Source organism: Hyaena hyaena, unplaced genomic scaffold (assembly GCF_003009895.1).
Source record: "Hyaena hyaena isolate Hyena2069 unplaced genomic scaffold, ASM300989v1 scaffold_468, whole genome shotgun sequence".
Lineage (NCBI taxonomy): Eukaryota > Metazoa > Chordata > Mammalia > Carnivora > Hyaenidae > Hyaena > Hyaena hyaena.
The window spans coordinates 1,061,325-1,077,189 of NW_024081098.1; positions in this window are offsets into that span (position 1 = coordinate 1,061,325).

Below are 15,865 nucleotides of genomic sequence, written 5' to 3' on the forward strand. Positions count from 1 at the left end.
TATAATGTCAGGTTGTATATTTGAGATTCTTCTTGCTTCTTAAGGTAGGCCTGTATTGTCTCACTCTTAGGACTGCTTCTGCTACAACCCAAAGGTTTTAGACTATTGGATTTTCATTTTCCTTGGTTTCCATTTTTTGTTTAAATTTCTTCATTGATCTTCTGATTGACCCATTTATTCTTTAGTAGCATGTTGTTTAGTCTCCATGTGTTTGTGGTCTCTTCAGTTTTGTTTCTTGTGATTGACTTCTAGCTTCATAGAGCTGTGATCAGAAGAGATTCATGGTCTGACTTCAATCTTTTTGTATTTTTGAGGGCCTATTTTGTGACCTAATATGTAATCCTATTCTCAAGAATATTCTATGTTCACTTGATAAAAATGTGTATTCTGCTGCTTTATTACAAATTGTTCTGAATATATCTGTTAAGTCCATATGGTCCAGTGTGTAATTCAAAGCCATTGTTTCCTTGTTCATTTTCTGCTTAGATGACACATCCATTGCTGTAAGTTGGGTGATAAAGTGTCCTATTATTATTGTATTATTATCAACGAATTTCTTTGTTATTAATTGATTTATATATTTGGGTGAATCCAAATATAGAACACAAATGTTTACAGTTGTTAGACTTTTAGTTGGATGGACCTCTTTATTATGGTATAGTGCCTTTCCTCATCTCTTGTCACATTCTTTGGTTTACAATCTAGTGTGTCTGATTAGGTATGGTTACTCTGGCTTTCTTTTGATGTCTAAATGTTTACTGACTGGTGAATGGATAAAGAAACAAGAGGCAGTACACACACACACACACACACACACACACACTAGAATATTATTCAGCTATTAAAAAGTATGGCATCTTGCCATTTGCAATGACACAGATGGAGCGAGATTGTTATTCTAAGCAAAATAATAAGTCAGTCAGGGAAAGATAAACACTATATGATTTCACTCGTGTAGAATTCAAGAAACAAAACAGATGAACATAGGGGAAGGGAAAAAAAGAGAGGGAGGCAAACCATTAGAGACTTAACTACAGAGAACAAAGTGAAGGTTGCTGGAGGGGAGGTTAGGGGATGATGGAGTAGATGGGTGATGGGCACTAAGGAGGGCACTTGTTGGGAGGAAAACTAGGAGTTTTATGTAATAAGTGATGAATCACTAACTTCTAGTCCTGAAACTGATATTACAGTAGGTGTTAACTAGCTAGAATTTTCTCTAATTTTTGTAGTGTTTATTTAAAGAGACAGAGAGAGACAGAGTGAAAGCAGGGGAGGGGCAGAGAGGAGGGAGACACAGAATCTGAAGCCGGCTCCAGGCTCTGTGAGCTGTCAGCACAGAGCCTGATGCAGGAACTAAAGAATCATGAGATCATGACCGCAGCTGAAATCAGATGCTTAACCAACTGAGCCACCCAGGCACCCCTTAACTAACTAGAATTTAAATAGAAACTTAAAATAATAAAAATAGGTGATGAAGATTAAAGAGGGTACTTGTTGGGATGAGCACAGGGTCTTCATATGGAAGTACTGAATCACTATATTGTACATCTGAAACTAATACTATACTGTATGTTAATTAATGAGAATTTCAATAAAAATACACATAAAAAAGAAAAAGAAACATATTTCTAATTCTTGAGGGTAATTAAAATGATATTATTCTCACTTGTAGATATGCAATGAATCCAGTGTCTTTTTGATCTTGTTAAATTAAAGATATCTTTGAGAGAAACTGAGCAAATTTTGTAGGTTATTCCACACTTTACAAAAACTCTGATTATATCTTTTCTCCTGGGAGGATACAAAAGCAAACTGAAATTTTCAATATTTCCTGTGGAAATGTGTTCCTACAGTCATTACATTTGAGTCTCATTTGACTTTCTCTGAGAAAAATCATCATATTCACAAAAACTGTAATAAAGCTAAAGTTTATTTATTTCATGTTAACTGGACTGAGATAAGAAAGCCTCCAAGGATTCCTCCCCTTGAATATTTCATTTTCAAGTTGATCAGTATGATCACATACTATAGTGGGGTACTGGCCACCGGCTTTGCTTCTCATCCAGATTATCCTTTAAAAAAATTTTTTTTAATGTTTATTTATTTTAGAGAGAGAGGCAGAGACAGAGTGTAAGCAGGGGAGGGACAGAGAGAGAGGGAGACACAGAATCCAAGGCAGGTTCCAATCTCTGAGCTGTCAGCACAGAGCCCAACGCGGGACTCAAACTCGGGAACAGCGAGATCATGACCTGAGCTGAAGTCAAACTCTTAACCAACTGAGCCACCAAGGCACTTCCCCTGGTTATCCTTTAGAGCCATAATTCCCAATGTCTTTTCTGTGGAGATTTTCAGTGAAAAGGGTGACATAGAGCAATCTATTTTGGGAATAATATATTAACATAAGGGAAATTTTACATTTAAAACAAAATAAGTGTCCAACTTTACTGACTACAGAACCTTTTATTTTTAGAACTAATGCCCATGAGCATCTTGGGCAACAAAGTTAAATGAAATACATTTTTCAAAAGGAAGGCACTGTGTTAGAATCATTCTTTCTGTATCATCTGCATCTCTATCTAGTTTCGGGGAGGGGGTATCCCACATTTAAAGCGATTCTCTATAATACAGTGGTAGTTGTTTTGTTTTGTTTTGTTTTGTTTCACTTAAATCAGAACAGTGACATCCTTTATTCACTGATACTGCGTGCTCAGATTCCATCTAGGATGAAGCTCAAGTATAACATTTAGATACAAAGATGGAAACACCAGTCTTACAGTAATCTATGGATGTGACATTGGTCCTTTTAACCAATTCCCCTTTGTGATTGGCTGTGATTAGAATGACAAGTTTTCCTGCAAACCGAGAGCTCCCGAATGACTGACACAGTGACATTAATTCATCATCTCACCCTCCTCAGCTTTCCTGATAGCTTTTGATATCCAACGACCTTCATCAACCTTCATTTTTTTAATGTTTATTTCTTTTTGAGAGACAGAGAATGAGCAGGAGTGGGGCAGAGAGAGAGGGAGACACAGAAAACAAGGTAGGATCCAGGCTCTGAGCTGTCAGCACAGAGCCCAACATGGGGCTCAAACCCATGAAATGCGAGATCATGACTTGAGCCGACAACTGATGCTTAGCCAGTTGAGCCACCCAGGTGCCCGGACAACAACTTCCATTTTTAAACTTTGCCTTTTTAGCTTCTGTAAAATAAGTCCTTTCTTAATCGCTTCTTCCTCTAATTTGTAAACTCTTTTCCCAAGTGCCCTTCATGCTATGATTTCCAAACACTGAGCATTGTTTCACGCTTAGTTCTGCTTTCTCTGCATCCGTTTGTTTAATTTGTCCATTCATTCATTCTAGGCTTGCGGTTTACTCTCACTTTACAGCATCAAGGACAGGGATCAACAGTCTATTTCTTAACTGTACCAAACCAAGCAGTTAGCGGTCAAGGTCTCAGACCCTGCAGTTGGCCAGATCTGGGTTCACTCTGCTTCCCCCACTTTGTTATCTGCAAAGGGATGACATCAGAAAGGTTTCTCTGGGACTTAAATGAGACAATGAATACAATCAGAAATGCAGGGAGAAATAAGTCTGTGATGTTTAAAACAGTGTATGCTCAATAAATATTTATTGAAATAATCTTAACTTTAACTTTATTTGAAACTATACATGTTCAACTAAAACAAGCTGTTCCCTAGTGTATGTTTATATGTTCTTGGGATACAAGTGCTAACTTTATAAACAGCTTATTCCCTCTCAATTATTATTTTTTAATGTAAACAGGCATTAAAACATCAAGGAGTGCGTTATAAATCACAGTATTAGCTGATAGTCTCTCTTCCTAACATGTACACAGTACTAGTCTACATTAATATAGTCTGGACTGTAGGGTTAATTAAAATGATAAAAAATACCAACTTTCTCCTAAATCTTTAATTACTTTAAATTAGTGCTTGATCTAACACCATTTACTCTTAGTTTTGTGAATTTATTAACTTATTCTAATGTTTTATACTTAGAATCTAAAACTTGTTACAAGTAATGTATAATGATTTTTGTTTCTAAAACAATGTTAGCTGATCTAAAAGAAAAAGAAATTGTTTATATTCTTCTTGCAAACACAAAATAAGCAATTATACAGTAATAAGCAAAGGGCGGGAATTTTTTGTTTGTTTTATTTTTTTTTCATTGTTTTAACTTGAGGAAGAAACAAAAGACAGAGGAGAGAGAAAAGAGACCACTGCTTCTTTCTAGACTTGTCTAAATTTTATTCTTTTGCTTTAATCCTGCAATTATGTAAAGAGAGCCCTTAATTAAGCATCAGTTTAAAGCAACCATTCAAATCCATATTGGACAGCCTCTGAAGATAACTCAGGGCCAGGCAAACAGAGGTCATTTTTATCATGGGCATTGTTGTGAACATCCTTTCACTGATTAGAAGACATTTGCCCAATTTCCTTACTTAAACATTCTAAGTGTTTCCATTTCTTTCGGGTAAATGTTTTGGCTGATTTCATACTATCTTTCTTAAAGCTGACTTGTTAAAATAGGAGTCATAATAGCTTGCAAGTTTAGATTTTAAAACTCTTTGCTTTCTATAAAAACACTCTCAAACAAGTTACAGCACATAAAGAACATAATTTTAACAAAACATGATGAAATAGAACTTAAAGACTTTAAATCGAGATGTACAGTAATTTGACCACCCATTCACTTCTTAATATTTTTAAGCATCTCCCATTTGTCAGGCAGTGTGTCAGAGTCTGAGAATAAAAAGATAAATTGAAGACAATTCTTTCCTACAAGGTCACAATGTAGACAAGAGACAGTGTGACAGACTGTCAAGCCATTGGAACAGAATTATGTATATACCGTCAAAAGAGGTATGTATATTACACGGGGAAAGCAGAAAATACTACACACACACACACACACAAACACATAGGGGCTTTAAAAATATAAGGAAAGGAGAATTTCAAGGGTAAATTATCTTTTATAATCAGGTACTTAAAAAGAAGTTAGGGATTCACAAGTCACTCCTAGACAAGAAGGTCAGAACACATAGCCAGGGGAGTGACCACTTCAGTGGCAAGGACATGTGGAAGGTCATAGTGCATTCAGGAAACAAATAAACAAAACTGCATTCTATTTATGTGACTGAAGTGAAATACATATGGAGGGTTGGATGTTAACAGAATTGTAAGCCATCAATTCACTCTTGCATGAGAGGCTTGAGGCAACACAGACATTCCTCAAATGACCGTGTTATTTAATCTCTTACAAACAGGAAGTCATTTTATCTCTTCTCTGGTAACATCATTCCAAGAATTCTGTATGGAGTAAGACAGACTTTTGATTCTTAAAAAAAATTCCTTGAAAGAATTTTCCAAGTCTGTGGGAAGAAACTTTATCATGCTGTCTAAGATGACACAAGACTGCCAGGGAATATTTTTATTTTAATTTTTTAGGGATGAGATGATTTGAATAGGAGCATTTTGAGGAAAATACAATGGATGATAGTAATTATAAGATATTTAAATCTAAATGATTATCTTTGGAGAATTATATCAGAGGACCACATATTAAACAGGAGGAAGGGTAGTCCTACATTAATTCATATAAAAAAATAGAATGATGCAAAGTTTTAGGACTCTCCCATCTTTCCACCCCCTCCCTTCCATTCTTCAAGCCACAGATGCCTTTCTCAGGAACAGACTCACTCCATGGAGATGCTAATTATCTACTGGGCCTTATATGTGGAAGTCACAGATATTTGTGAAACTGAATTTCATATAGCACCAGGATATATTTTAGAGGCAAACGGTCATGTTGCTGATGAATTTTTTAACTAGATATTAACTAGAAAAACAACTCAGAAACAGTGTCCTTTTATATCTCATCTAGGTCACTGTGGTATAGTGGGGGAGGGGGGTGGCGGGGGGGGGAGGACCTATAAGAAGATAAAGAGGGGTAGCTGAGGCCTCGGTGGGCTGAGCCTTGGTAATTTATATTTCTCTCTCTTGCTGTCAATGGAAATGACAGTACTTAGGTCCAAGGTATCAGGGAAATATATAATTGGTGGGCACTAGGAACAGTAATGCTGGAAAAGTAAGTGAAAGAAAAATAATTGAAGAATAGTCAATGCTCTTCTCTTCAGATTAAAAATTCTATACTCATTAGATTCCAAAGAGTGAGAGTTAGAAAATCTATATTTAATTTTGAAAGAAGGGCATGCTAAGGCATTGCAAATATAAAGGGAATAAAAATGAAATGTCTATGGGTTTCTTTCACGGTAGAAGGTAAAATAATGTTTTATTTTAAGTATGCTCCATAAAGAGATATGTTTTTAATTGGTATTCTACATACACATAAACAGCTTTGAATAGTAAATAGATGGGTGTTTAAGAAATCAAACTTTGCATATATAGTATCACATTTCAAAGGTGAGCTACTAATAAGGTGTAAGCAACTTACAAAAATTCATTTTAGCTATTTAAATCCAGGTACCCAAAAAAAGTAATTGCTACTGAGCCTAGAGTTATGTTTCTCCAAAGTAACAAAAGAAAACATGGGAAAAGATTAGAAACTGAATAGCATGCATTAAAAATTATCAGTTATATTAATCACTGTTATTACTTTCTTTTTTTAAAAAAGTTTAATGTTTAATTTACTTTTGAGAGAGAGATAGAGACAGCATGAGCAGGGGAGGGTCAGAGAGAGAGGGAGACGCAGAATCCGGAGACAGGCTCCAGGCTCTGAGCTAGCTGTTAGCACTAAGCCCAATGCGAGGCTTGAACCCACAAGCCCATGAACCATGAGACCATGACCTCAAAAGTTTTTAAAGTTTATCAAGTTTAAAGTAATAACAGTGAGGGGCCCCTGGGTGGATCATTCGGTTAAGTGTCCGACCTCAGCTCACCTCATGATCTCACAGTTCATGGGTTCAAGCCCCGTGTCGGGCTCTGTGCTGACAGCTCAGAGCCTACAGCCTGCTTCAGAGTCTGTATCTCCCTCTCTCTCTGACCCTCCTCTACTCACGCTGCCTCTCTCTCTCTCTCTCAGAAATAAATAAAAATAAATAAAAATTAAAAAAAAATTTATAAAACTTGTACAAGTTTATTTTAAATACATTTAGATTTGGCAGACCATGTGTTTTCTCCTGTGTGTGTTGTCACACACACACACACACACACACACACACACACACACACATAACAGAATCATTCAATTATGTTATGTTTGAAACATCTTCAAATGACATTATCATACATATACTCTCTACTGAAAATATTCACATTATTGATGTGCTTAGAATCTTTTTAGGAAGCCTTATTACTTCAAAATAATTAAATTTAACAAAAACTAAGTAATAATTTCTAGGTCTTAATTCATAAGTATCTATATCCACATAGTTCATGTTCATTATTTGATAAATCTGTCTCTTTAATTTTTTTAATGTTTATTTTTGAGAGACAGAGGGACAGAGTGTGAGTGGAGAAAGGAGCAGAGAGAGAGGGAAACATAGAATCTGAAGCAGGCTCCAGGCTCTGAGCTGTCAGCTCCTGAGCCCATTGTAGAGACTGAACTCATGACCCATGAGATCATGACCTGAGCCGAAGTTGGCGCTTAAGCAACTGAACCACCCAGGCAACCCCAGTAGATCTGTTAATCTGATACTGTCTTTTATTCCACTCACAGAATAACCCAAACTTTCTTGAAGAATCTCAGTCAAGAATACTAACTTATTTAGAGACCATGTGATACTTGTAAATATGGGAATGTGAGAAATGCTTTCTTTTTAGTTTCAAAATACAAGAGTCAAAGTTCATTTTGGGATTGGATATTTTTATCATACTTTATTTTTAAGTGTTAAGGACATTGTATAGTTTTTGTAGATTGAACTACACTTTTGGAAGATGGCACAATTTTTATCAGTGGGATATAGGTTTTATTTAAAAATATCACATAACTGTTCTTCACTCTTAAATATGATTTTTTAAATTTATGTTTCATTTATTTATTTAAAAAATTTTAATGTGTTTTTTTTAAATTTCTGAGAGAGAGAGAGAGAGAGTGAGAGAGAGAGAGAGAGAGAGAGAGCATGAGCAGGGGAGGGCCAGAGAGAGGGAGATGCAGAATCTGAAGCAGGCTACAGGCTCTGAGCTGTCAGCACAGAGCCTGACACAGGCCTTGAATCCACAAAACTCAAGATCATGAACTCAGCCAAAGACAGCCACTTAACTACTGAGCCACCCAGGTGCCCCTGTTTAATTTATTTCTGAGAGAAAACCAAGAGTGTGGGCAGGATAGGAACAGAGAGAGAAGGAGACACAGAATATGAAGCAGGCTCCAGGGTCTGACGCAGAGCTCACACTCACAGACTGTGAGGTCATTACCTGAGCTGAAGTTGGATACTTAACCTACTGAGTCACCCAAGCTTCCCTTAAATTTGATTCTTTTAATGTTGATTTTTGAGAGAGGGTAGAGCACGAGTGGGGAAGAGGCAGAGAGAGGGAGCCACAGAATCCAAAGCAGGCTCCAGGCTCTGAACTGTCAGCATAGATCCTGACGTGGGCTGGAACTCACAAGCTGTGACATCATGACCTGAGTCAAAGTCAGACTCTTAGTTGACTGAGCCACCCAAGTGCCCCATCTTCACTCTTCATTTTGTATGTTACGCTGTTTTATGCTCTTACGGTTGAAAAAAAAAGAAAAACCCAACAACCTTGAATTGACATTATTCTTAAACTGGAATAATTATGTTCCTTTTTGTTAACAAGTACATAATTTGTACATTTTGTGCTACTAACATGATCACCAAAGAAAGTGTGTTGATGACATCTCTGAGACTGATCAGGTTTTCTAGCCATAAAATGTTTTGATCAATTATTCCCTCCATGAAACCACCCAGGGTGTATGGCACTTTCAATCACTGCCACCAATGTCATTCTAAGAGCGAATGACCTTATCATTACACACAAAGCAGTTGTCTACGAAGCTCTCACACTCTCGGTATAAAATCCATACCTTTTATATTCTACATCAGCAACTTCTGTGAGCATAAGTTTTGAGCAAGTATCAGCTGGTAAAGACTGTCTCAGAAGTAAAACTCCTGGTCATGAAAACCCAGGCCTGTTCTTTTTGTCTCTCAGTCTTTCTCTGTACTCTGATGAGATCATCACTGAATCCCTTGACAATGGTGAAGCCGTTATTACTTTATTAAGAAAGGGGAACGTAGTAACATTTTATTTGTTTTTCCAATTAACAACTTTTTAATGAAATAAAAACAAAATAAATATTTGTATGTCAATGCATTTCTCTTGGCATGACCTCATTGCACAGTAGATTTTAGGCACCTTTGAAACTACACTAAGGGCACCTGGGTGGCTCAGTTGGTTGGGCGTCCGACTTCAGCTCAGGTCATGATCTCACGGTTGGTGGGTTCGAGCCCTGCGTTGGGTTCTGTGCTGACAGCTAGCTCAGAGTCTGGAGCCTGTTTCAGATTCTGTCCCTCTCTCTCTTTGCCCATCCCCTGCTCATGCTCTCTCAAAACTAAAAAAAAATTAAAAAGTAAATTAACATTTCTTATTATGTGTTATATATTTCTTAATTCCTCTTTCTAATGTTGACCATGATTTGTCAGGAATTTATCAGGTATAACTATCATATTATTATAATTTATATTTTTCAATCTTGGGCATGCTTATCCTCTTTAACTTGGAAAACTGGCAGTAAGTTTAAATTCTAACTAAATTTCAATTCCCAATGTTGCATTCATTAATCAGTGATAATTTACACTAATATAAGTTCATTGATCTTATTCTTCAGGCTCTCCCTTGTGAGTAATTTCATCCTTTAGAAGACATTATTAGATACATTAAGCAGTGGTATTCCATTCCAACAAATGAGCCTGGCTTGACTGCTGGAGAAACACCCAATTAATAATGACACATAAAGTGATTTGTATAATTTTTCATATTGTAACATCTAATTTATCGCAATCTTGGAAAAAAATCCATGTGTAGCCATTCAAAGATGAATTATACATCATCAGAAACTGTGCATCACTAGAATATTGATTGAATCATTTGAGATCTACATATATGGCTCATATATTTCTCATTAAATGTGGTAGGCAAGGAAATTTTGCTTTCTTAAGAATATCCTGAACCTCTAAAAATGCTTTTGACATCACCTTTCAATTTATTAATGCAAATTTGAGGTTTGTACTCTAGAAAGTTTTCACTGATTTTTGTCTTAAACATACATATATTCCAAACAAAACAAAACAAAACAAAAAGAAACCCAAGTACTTAATGTCCTCTATTGCTAAGAATTTTTTTCTTGTTTATTTTCCTAAGATTGCTTTTAACTTAGCACAAATCATGATCACAAAGGGGGGAACGTTATTATAGTATCAGCATTTTTTTCTGTGGTTTCCTAACTTTAAAGAAGAAATTCAATACTGCTACTACTATTACTACTACTACTAGAAAACCTTAAATGTATTACACTTAAGTGTATTACACCTAGTACCTTAAATGTATTACATTATTTGAATGTAAAAAGCACTCTAGAAGGAGCACGGTGTGATAATATTTTGAGATATGAAGGTGTCCCTCCTCTCTTTGCCTTTCTTTATGTTCTGTTGCCTTCCACCCATTTATTCAATAACATTCATCACCTCCACAAAGAGAGAGATAAAAGACGGAAAAAAGTCATTTAAAACTCAAAAGTTTATTAGCCTTTGTTATGCTAAAGTCTTCACACTAGACTAGATACAGAATAACTGGACTTGATAAATGACCCAGAGCCAGGAGCAGAGATAGAGGTAAAACAAAGAGAGCACAGGCCTCGAGGAAGAAAAGAGGAGAGCAGCTCCTACCCTGCAGAGAAGCCACACATCTAGCAGGTGCCCAGAAATCCCCACATCTGGCAGGACTCAGGTGCAGAAGATGGGCTGGATTCATCAAAGACAGTTGTGAGTCCCCTCCCAGACCCAGCACTACGATTCTAGAACAGCCTAGAGATGTAAGGATCCTACAGCCAGGTGAGAGGCTGGGACAATGACCTTCGTGAATTGTTCATCAGAGAACCGATGGAAACAATATTTCTGCAAACTCTCCTGTGGATTCATGAATTCATTCACACATTGAATATTTATCACATTATGGGCAAGATCCTAGACGGTGGACCTCTATCAGTGATTTTAAAAAAATCTGCATTTACCCTTTTCTTATGAATTTCTCAAGAAAGAAGAGCAACCATAATCCTGGAGAGGCTCTTTCTAGGTAGGATGCATTACTTCAAGAATCAAATGATCTGAGCAGATCAATGCGTGGCACCATTATATACACTGCCGAGCCTTCGAAGCCCTACCTGCTACAAATATCAGTCTCTGATCACATACAACCACATCCCTCACTTTAGAAGAACGCCCAGCTGCAGAGGACCACCTCCCCCAGTATTACAGCCCCTCCCACGGGTAAAACAGTGATACTCAGTCTCACAGTCCCAGTTCTGGCCAAGTCTGAGATTCCATCCCAGCTAAGGAGTTCCCTAAAAAATCAGTATCATGTACCCCACAGAGCAGCTCTTCCCTCTGGCCCCCTGCCTTCTGTATTTAGATCTCTAGCTCCTGAGAACACTCCCCAAGGACAATTCCCTTCTGCATTTGGCTTGCCATTTCCAAGTTTGCTTTTAGGGAATTCAACTGAAAACACAAGCATAAAGAGTAAAAAGAGTTCAGGCCTGAGGACCCCAAAGCAGCCATGAATATTACTGGAAGTGAAGAGAAGTCTTGCTAAGGAAAAAAAAAAAAAAAATTCTGAGCTCCTCCTTACATCCAGATGGTCAAGTGCACTGTTTCTGAGTTTTACTCCAGCCCCTGGGAATTCTCTCCACCTCTGCCTATATGTCCTGCAGAGAAGCCACACCAAGAAAAAGCCCTATTCATCCCTTCCACTGTCTGGCCCCATGCACTCTATGTCTTACATATAATCCTGGCAGAACAGAGGTGGTAGGAATCCCTGATTTTTCTGATAGGAAGTTTTTAACAACCCCCGGGGCTGGGATAGTACATTAGGAAACATCTGCTCTTCTAGAAGAATAGAAATTCATACGTTTTGAATATCAAATCTGTTGACTGCCATGTGTGCCAGTTACAAAAAGTGGATATTGATCGTTCTGCAAATTTTTTACATATATGTAATTTACACAAGTTCATCTTGATTAAAATGTCAGAGAAAGATGTGAACCACGGCCTATTTCATTCAGTCCTTGTTCCTATTGCAATATTATACAGTATCGAACAGCTTTAGATCATTATTTTCATTACCTAAAACTGATTTATAATTTCTAGTTGTCTATCTATGATTTTCCAGGAATTTAAAAAATGTAACCATTATTTTCTCATATCACACATAAAGAATTCTCTCTAAACGAGAAGAAACTATACATGCTTATTTAAATAGTTTCTTGCACATGAACTTTTCAGATTTAGAATAGTGTAGGGTTAAAAATTCCAAATGCCTTTTTAAAGGTTTTTAAAAATTTAAGTATTTAAAACATCAGGTATACATTGACTACTTTAATTTTTTTTTTCTGTCACTTTGATTCTCCATAAGCTGAAGAGTTTACTTGGGTCTATTCTCTAAAATCATTTCACTCCCAAAAAGATCTCATTGAGAGAGAATATATGATTATTTTGAGCTTTATTTATTTGAGTAATCTTTATATCCAGTGTGGGGTTGAACTCATGACTCTGAGATCAAGAGTCACGTGCTTTTTCAACTGAGCCAGCCAACTGCCACAAGAGAAGATAATATGAAGGTATCGTTCTATTCATATTTCTTCTTCAAATCAAGTTTAACGACAAGAAAAAATAAGTTAGCTGTGAGCTTAAAAGTTATTTTCAGAAATTCTCAAAGAGCAAGCTGAGAAAATATTACCGTATGTAACAAAAGAAAATCATACTTAAAAACCCTATGAACCATTGTGACCTGCAAGAATTTTGAGATCTTCTTTTAAGAAAAACAAATAAATCTCACCAATGACTAATGTACACATAACATTTGGCTCTCTTATTAAACATACTGGGTGACTGACATTTGTTTCTCTTTTATCAGAATCTGATATGAATCTTTAATTTCTTAATACAACCTTTCATAAAAGCATTTATCACAAAATGTTCATGAATTTGGCTTCTATCATATTTTCTAAGGTTTATTAAGATAACCCTTGAATGACAGCTTTTTAAAATTTATATTCTTTTTTTTTTTTAACCACAGAGAAAGCTAAGTAGACATGTAACAGTGCTTTGGAATGGAAACCACTAATCCTATTGCACTAATACATAAAGGTCTGTTTCTCTGCATGTATATGTACACACATCATCTTATTTAGTAAAGTTAAATATTATACCACATATACAATAATTTATAACATATTTGCCATATTCAGTTTATTAAGTACAATTTAATGTATCTGTGCTTTGAAGAATATAATAGCAGATTAACAACATTTAAAGAAGTCAAAAGGTGTGATACCTTTTATATGCTGTATACTAACTTATTTGCCAAGCATCATGCCCCAGAGTATATTTGTGACTATATCAACTTATATTTTGGAATTAAAAATCTATTGTTTTCTTGTTAGTTTGGTACATTATGTTAGGTTAAAGTTTATATCTAATTGTTATAAATATATAAATTATTTACAACGTGTAAACAAAAATGAAAAGGATGTATTTAAGAGCTTAGCATTCTACTAAAATTAGCATAAGGTTTAAAAATTAATAGAACAAAGGGTCATAGTGTAAAGATGGACTTTTGAACAAAATGAAACTGATACTATGGCAACTTCCAATTACGATAATAATGTGGGTCAACTCCTGAGCTTCTGGGAGGTGGAGCGCAGTTATGGAGTTTGCCAAGCTTACATTTACTATAGGAGAGATGTATTTTTATTGCTTTTCCTTGCCTTTTTTTTTTTCTTTTATTTTAGAGAAAGAGCATGCAAGAACTGGGGAGAGGTGCAGTTGGGTGCGGGAAAGGGAGTGAGAATCTTAAGCAGACTCAATGCTCATCACAAAACCCAACATGGGGCTCGATCCCATGCCCTGGGATCATGATCTGAGCTGCAATCAAGAGTTCAATGCTCATTAACTAAGCCACCCAGGGGCCCCTCTTTTCACTTTTTTAAAGTTTTAATTACTTAATTAATTTAGAGAACACACAGGTATACACACACGTGTGCTCATACACATGTGAATGGGGAGGGGCAGACAGAAAGGGAGAGATAGAATCCCAATTAAGTTCCTCAGTGTCAGCACAGATCCTGACACAGGACTTGATCTCATGAACCATGAGATCATGACCTGAGCCAGAATCAAGAGTCAGATGCTGAAACAAGTGAGCCACCTACACACTCCTCTACTCATTTTAGAGAAAAACAGAAGGCGAGGATGAAAAGGAGAAGATAGTCATAACTTTCTAATAACACACCCAAAGTATTTCTCTCTGCGATTTCAGGAGGAGCAGAAGGAATGCTAAGATGGAAGAACGTGCCAGATGAAAGACTAATGAAGCAACACCTAATGGGAATAGGAGTATGACAACCGCGAAAGCACAGATAAACAGATATTTGGAATTGATTCCTCTGGGCCCTAAAACAGAATAAAATCCTCTAGTTCCTCGAATACTGGAGTCTGCAAGGGCTTTTTGAACCTGAAATTCTAAAGTAATTAAAACTTCTCAAATTACTGAAATTGAAAGATAGACATAGAGTTTTTATAAGGCTAATAGTAACTAGCAGTCCGCTGAGAGCCATAGAATTTTAGGAGCAGAAAATGTAACTTAAGTTTAAGATCTTCTTTAGTAAGTAGCACTTCTATGATCTTTCTATTATACATATGTATGTATATGTGTATATATATACATATACATATATATGTGTATATATCATATCATATTGAAGGTCCATATCATATATATGTATATGCATATGTATAATAGTCACATCTTATGTATATGGTTTATGAATATACATATATGTATACATACACATATATGTATATTCATATATATATAGTTACATCTTATGTATATGGTTTATGAATATATACATTTTACATATAGGTATATATGTGTGTGTGTATATATTCCTATGCATCCATATGTTCATGTGTGTGTGTATATATGTATATACATGTATATGTGAATAAGATGTGGTTCTTTGACACAAACCAAAAGAATGTGAGTTGCCTACTTTTGTGCACATTAGTCATTAGAACCTGGAGGAATGTTCAGATTTATCTTAATAATTTAAAATTTTGCTTAGGGGCGCCTGGGTGGCTTAGTCGGTTAAGCGTCCGACTTTCGCTTAGGTCATGATCTCACGGTTCGTGGGTTCGAGCCCCGCGTCGGGCTCTGTGCTGACTGCCAGCTCAGAGCCTGGAGCCTGTTTCAGTCTGTGACTCCCTCTCTCTCTGACCCTCCCCTGCTCATGCTGTCTCTCTCTCTCTCTCCTAGAAATAAATAAAACATAAAAAAAAAAAATTTTAAATTTTGCTTAAAAAGAGACAAAAGCCAAATAAATGTTTAAGAAATATTCTGAATGGCTACAGCCAACTAACTCACTTTATGTACAATGGAGCAAATATTCAAATATCAAAATATCATATTCATCAACCCACTTAATTTCCCATTAGCATATTATCTTAGTTTTCTGGACCAGCTAACAATAGAACTTGGAGCTTTTTCTTGACTCTTTTGCTGCTGTTGCAAATCTCTTGAAAATAATGAATCCTATTATTCTATGGGTTCTTCCTTAAAAATAAATATAATTTTTTCTTGCTTTCAGG